Source organism: Tympanuchus pallidicinctus, unplaced genomic scaffold, assembly GCF_026119805.1.
Source record: "Tympanuchus pallidicinctus isolate F22 unplaced genomic scaffold, pur_lepc_1.0 scaffold1, whole genome shotgun sequence".
Taxonomy (NCBI): Eukaryota; Metazoa; Chordata; class Aves; order Galliformes; family Phasianidae; genus Tympanuchus; species Tympanuchus pallidicinctus.
Genome location: NW_026294618.1, coordinates 48,378,883 through 48,385,920, shown reverse-complemented (window position 1 = coordinate 48,385,920; position 7,038 = coordinate 48,378,883).

The following is a 7,038-nucleotide window of genomic DNA, read 5'->3' as shown; positions in this document are numbered from 1 at the left end:
GAATCATCAGAAAGAATTACTTAGTTATTAACATTCAGTTAACAGTTTCATTTTATTGTTACTGGCTTTAGCAATAGGTCAGTAACAAAAACAATTACTTAATTACACAAAAATCAAACAAAAAATCTACACCTTAAATCCTTAATTATTCAGCACAAATTTGTTTTGCTTTATCTAAATCACATTTTTTTTTTATTCTCTCTGCTTTGCAATGCTGCCTGCAATGATAATCTCAGTGCTAAGCATCTAACATACCATACCCGCATGCAGACCATTCAGCTCTGCCAAGGACTGTATTTTTGAAGGCCCCAGAGGGTTAGCTCATCCCAGAACTTTTAGTGTCATCCTACCTTGGGTTTAATACATACCATGGTGTGGAATATAATGGTCTACTCTTCCGGCTGTGAAGATACCTGGTAATCTTACAGTGTCTGTGAATAGAACAAGAAGGAGTTAATGAACTTCATCAATGGACTTCATTAATGTTGGCAGTGCAGTTGTCAGGGAAATGCATTGGTTCATGCTGATTAGAAGAATGATCATCAAACTGAGAGTGACTTTGGTGCTTTTGCCTCTTTGAAGAACTTAGGATGATTCTCTCTTAGAAATGTGTGAAACCTAATTCCTCTTAAGAGAAGTAAAAGTCATCATCTTGAGCTCAGTCTTCTACATAGGGATAAAATATAACTTCTTTATTTTGTCTGACACTCTCATCTTGAGCAATGACTTTTTAATATATGACTGACAGTAAATAAGACTCTTTTTACAGAGTCACTGCCAATGTATTGATTTGGTATTGCAGAACAAATACAGACCACTAAAAAGGCAGATGAGGAAAACAAGTAACTAACAGTTCATATTGTTTTCTCAGCCCATTTAGAATTGATGCAGCTCTCCAGGGAGCCTTCCTTTACAAATCAACAGTTACTTGCTGTGAACATAATTGACTCTTATTAAATCAACTCTCTTTATCCACACAGAATCAATCTGATTTTACCAAATATATAGAAAGATTACAATTCTATAAATCAAAGTTATGATTATGAACATTTATGGCGCATGCAATGAAGTGCATGGGTAAAAGCATCAGAAGTTTAAATTTCTTTTCTTCCACTTGTATGCTATCAGAAGTGAGAATTTAATAAAAAACTATGTGTTTTTCCATTATTGTGGAATTATTGTTTTGATTTATTCTGGTAGCACTGAGGAAGCCAATGGACCCATGGCCCCAAGTTTATCTCATACAAGCTGAGCCTATGCAAAATTAAAAAGACTACTAGACATTTTAAAGGCTTCACAAACCACCATCAAAATTTCATAGCTCAGACTATTTCCCACTCCTTTCTGAGGGCAATGCTCACCTCAATCCACATCAACTATGCAAAAATGAATTCCACAGCTAGCACAGGTGACTCTGGGTACCAAGCAATAAATGATATACTCTTAAAAGCAAGGGAGATAGAAAAAGAAAAAACAGACCAAATGAAATAAGCTCTCATCCTATTTTTCTCCTTCCAAGAAATTGAGCACATTTCTATACGCCTTACATAATTCTGTAGCTTAGCTGAGAATCATGAATGTTACAGAAAACTAATTCATTCTTTATACATTGCAACAGACAACATTGATCCCCTCACCATCCATTCAGCAGAGTCTCAAGAGTAAGACACTTATAGGGTCATCTTGGAAAGACCTTTGCTGAAAAACTACTTCCTTTCATTCTTCAACTTCAGTAAAAAAAGAAGAGCAACTCTCAAAACAGAGCCTATCGAGTATTCTAGAGCTCAATTAAAAGCCTTTCCTGAGGCTAAGTTGTTGCTTCCTGCTCTAGGCATTACTAGAGGCTGACATACTCAACAACTCCTGTTTCCAAGTGTCCCTACACTAAAACTTCTGCTACTTCCTCAGGTAAGTATATATATATATAAATATACTTATATATATATATAAAAGAAAAAATAAAATCAAAACTTTTGGTAGAGCAACTTCCAAGCATCACGACTTTTTATAAAGCACAAAGCACTGGCATGAAGATCTGTTTCAACATAACTTTTTGGGACAATGTAATTTCTATTCTACAGCAGCAAATGAAAGATTTGCTCATGCTGTTTCCTGGTTGTGTTGGTTATACTACATCTGTTAAAGCTGTTATCAGCTCATAGGGAATACTGATGCCTTTCTGTTCTGACTAGCACAATTTGATGAGGAAATCCCTCTTTCCTGAATTTAATCCAGCCCATTGGCATTTTTTAGTACACTGAGCTGCCACTGTACTCACAGCATCAATCCATGGGCAGAATACAAGTGGGGCTAAGTGCAATTCTCTGCAGCTTCCTCACCCACTGCAGTATGAGCAGACTTACAAAGACCTTACAAAGACATACAGATGCCCCCTTCCTGTGAGACAGGTCTTTCCTGAAAGAGGGAATAAATTGTACAGCACTGCAATGAATCCTTATTTCATCTGCCTATTATGGCTAGATATCTCAACTCTTACAAACCATTATACCTTCATCTCCCCATCTCCTTCTCCCTCTGAAGTCAATCCTACAGTGATTTACAGCTATTGAGGATATTGTCTCTTCACTATTTTTCCTTCAAGAAGTGATGAGAAAACTCCAGGCAAGATGGATGAAACATTAAATCTGAGCAGAGCAAATGCTGTGTTGACATAAAGTGGTCACTGCTTCACCTAAATTCATGACAACCACAGAAATTAATCCATCTGAAGATCTGTTACTTTGGCTGCAATGAGGATTAAACTTGAACACTGATTTTTAGCAATAAACAATGTGAACTTACATAAGCAGGTAAGTGACTGGGTAGTGTAATATAAGATGAGATGCCTTAGGTTAAAAAAAAAAAAAGAAAGAAACAAAAAGTTCTCTCTGCCCTCCTCTGTGACACGCATATTTAATGCAGTCTCTGGCTACCTCAGAGATAGCTTGGAGTACAGGAGGAACTACTATATAAAGGCTGAATTAAAGCTACAATGTGAAAAACACTCAGAATAGGAATTTTAAAAGCCCATTAAAGCTATTCAAGAAATCCTAAAGTGGTGTTCTGAAGACTTCACCTTTCAGTCCCAGAAATGAGTAGCAAAAAGAGCAAAAGGGTTCATCTTTTCTATCCTCAGACTCACTAGGAGCTTTATTAGTAAAAGCCTAGTCTTCATTTTAGAATTATAAATTGAATTCTGCTGAAAAGATGTAGTGCACTTGGCCTCAAGTTCCCTTACAGTCTATAGGAAGTTTTAACTGCTGTGAAAATTGTTTCAGGCCATATCTAGAAAGCACAGCCCATGTGGCAAATGTTATTTTAGTATAAAAGCCAGTGTTTTCCTCCTGCTTTTAGGGGAAGAGATGTCATAACTTAGACTTATGTGGCAATTCTAATTTAACTGAAGAGGGAACTGTAAACCCAAGCGACATTAGTCTTATAAAGAAATGAGACTGATTTACTCATTGTTTCTGCATTCCTCCAAAACTGAGACCCAGCCTCTGTGTAGTGCACAAATCTGCAAGAAACAAATCTCACTAGAGAGTGAGTAGGACAGCAGAGGCTATTCTTTTTTTACCATTTCAATAATGGGTCTTCCCTCCTGGGTTTTCTGTCAGGAAAGTGAGTAAATTTCTTCTATTTGAAGTACATTTTCTCCTTGACTGAAAGGAAAACTGGATGAATCTCATCAATCTGGAGCTAAATTAAATGGTGGTGGAAACCATGTCTTTCAGTGCCACTTAATATGTGAACTGACAATCCTCCACTACCTCCACTGATGGCTGAACAGGAGCTGCATACAGAGAAGTGGCAAAGTCCTTGCTAAAATGAAACATTATATGATATGTATGATACTAACCCACTTCCATAGAAATCTTTCTGCCTGCAGTTACTGGCTCTCCGTTTGTATTGTTGGGGTTGAATAACAATTACATCAATCAAAGACTATAATTTTGTTGTGTTTTAGCAACAAATTTACCTGCATGAAAAACACATGGAATTAGGGGACATCATCTCTTCTGGTGGCATCTCCTGGCAGCCCAAATGCTTTTTGTAGCAAGTTTACAGTCCCACCATCCATGATTTTCTTGTTCTATCCCATGGTGACAGGAAGGAGCTGGATTGAGATATTTCTGCATCTGCTCAACAAAAGTTAATATTCATGGTAAAGAAAGATCTGCATTCTGCCATCAAAGATCAAAGTAGGAGATGTGACATCAAATAATCGGAATACAAATACATAGTCAGGGAGAACACACTGCTTCTGAACGTTTAGGCAACTGCTTACACACCTCTTTACTGCCTTTCCTTATTTCTGCTCCAAAAGTTAGTATGAGAGCCACGCACCTTCATCCTTACCTAGTGATACAAAGAATATGCTCCTACTCTTAAAAGGCCAAGGAAAAACAACAGGCATGTCTCGGATTACCATCCTGTGTTTTGTACCATGCTCAAGTCTTTTCATCACAGAGTGAAAGAGACTGACTATGCACAGCATGTAGTCTCTGTGAACAGTTTTGAGGCATTAGGATGAGGAAATTCAATCAAGAACATTCCATAAAGGACAACTTTAATGCTTGCTGTAAATAATCTGAGGATTAAAGGGAAAACTCTTTTACTTGGAAATAAGTAAATTCAGGCCAAATAAATCATTTATGATTGCATACTGACTTCTTATTTAAGACAAGCCACATCTCCCCTACCGATATCTCCTATTTGACCTGTATCTCAAAGTCTTGATTTAAGGCACAAGCATTAAAGAATTGTCATGCTGCTTGATGGACGTGTTCAGTCGTTGTCCTAAGATAAGTGAAAATTAGCAGTTGATTTTCTTTGGAAACGTATCTTGCTGAACTCGGCCTTTCTTTAATGTTTTGCTTTTTTCTATTGCTTTAATAAGCTACTCACTTTCAGCTACTCACAGCAGCTAGGTGTCTGTACTGTGGTCAATTCATCTTTTAAGTCACTTTAAAATAAAGCAAACACTGAGTTGTCTGGGCTTCTTAAATCTCTCACTAAAGTGGAGTCTTTATTGTTGTTTTATTGGGTCTTTTAATGTTGTTGTTGAGGTGCTATCTTTTTTTTTTCTTTTTTTTTTTTTCTTTTTTCTTTTTTTTTTAATCTCCCTGGAAATTTTTCTATTATTCTATTGGAATTAAGTATACTTGCTTGCATACTTACATACATAGGTATGCTTACTTGCGTATTGGAAAGGTTCAGCTGCATTCCGAAGTTTGTTCCGAAGTTTGTTCCCTCATTCTTCCATTCTCTTATGTCTTTCAAGAAGAAAAGAATGTGTTATGCAAATTATTAGTGGGTTTAATTAGTTATAGGTTTACTGCTATACTAAATGTTTTGTTCCATTGATCTAAATGGCAAAAATATCATCTTTCTCCTTTCATCTTTCACGGTGAAGCAAAAGCCCCCCACTTAATAGGAATTATTCAAAATTTTATCTGCTGCTTATTAGAAGACAGCGCATGTGAAGAGTTTCTTCAGTACATTCTGACAGCATCCCAAAATCTGTGGCAAGAGCTGATTTGCTAGCCCTGTCATTCAAATGTCAGAAATCAAAAGATTTATCAGAGACATTAAATAACACTGTTCATGGGCTCAGGCAGTACATTTAAAGGAAAGAAATGTGGAAGATGAGAGTTACGAAAAGGAAAGTGGAAAGCAAACACAAAACTAGCAAAAGAATGTCAAATTTTCTAAAGGAGAAGCTTAATTTCTTTAAATAAAAGATAAAATTATATAAAGTAACTGGTTTTTAAGTAAAAAGTCTTGTTTCAGTCTATAATGAATGAGATCTTAAAGAGCTACTTAGAACATTTCAAAAACCTTCTAATCATAATGTTTTTTAATAAATATAAAAATGGCCAATCTAAATAGTATGGTAAACTAAGGAAAAAAAATAACAATTCATAACATCTATCATTATAAAACATGATAATTAATGCTCCTTCTACTGTATTGCAATCAATATGCTTTTAATTAACAACACAGATAATATAAATACAGTCAAAGTGAACAAATTATTTCACCTACTGCAGCTATCTCATTATGAAACTGCAATTATATTTTAGAGAGTGTGTTTACAATGCCAATGAAAATAAAAATGAAAAGAATGCAGTGGTGATTACTATCTCTATTTCCTTAAAGATGTAAGTTATCTCCTGCCTAACAGTCACATATTTGTTCATCTCTCTGACCCTGTAGGATTTAATTCATTCACTTGGATTTCAGTGCATTGCACTTGAGGAAATTTTGACTAATTTTGAGGCAAAATTCAAGAGGCTGATTGATTTTGATGTCAATATAGTATAAGCCGTTAAAATTCATTTTCCTAAATCTTGTCATACAAAGCTAGCAATGAAAACAGAAATACAACATACAGAGTACTGATAAGGACTTCTAACAAAACTTCCTGACAACAAACATCACTCCCTAGCATTTTAATCTATTAAGCAACAAGTAGGAATTCTCCTTAGAAAATTTCTTGCAACAAGGAAAGAGAAAAAACAGCTTATATTTTTACTTGTCCCTTACAGATGAGTTGAGATCCTCTGCTATGTTAACAAGAGACAGAGAACAGACAGAAGGCTAGTCATGCTCAAGAATAAACGGTTAAGCAGAACAATATTTTACAGTCTTTAATTACCACAGGCTTGAATTCTTTGTGCAGTTATCCCAGAGTAATCTTCTGCTATATGAGGTAAGTCCAAGGCTCTAGCACAGGACATTATACTTGTTCAAATGAAATATAAATATATTGTGATTCATTCTCCATTCTTGCACAGTTATTGACAAGGCCTGAAAGACCACAAAGAGAAGCTAAAAAATGTCAGTTGCAGCCTATATAAAGACTTTCTTTACTACCTAAATATTTTCTCTATTCTTCACTGCAACCTACTAAAATGAATGGTTCTTCAGCAGCCAATAAATTTTCTTTTGTAACATTCTATAATCTCAAATTTTGCTGGTTAGGATTCAAATCTTCAGAGAGGAGAATGGAATAGCTATATAAATATCAGTTTG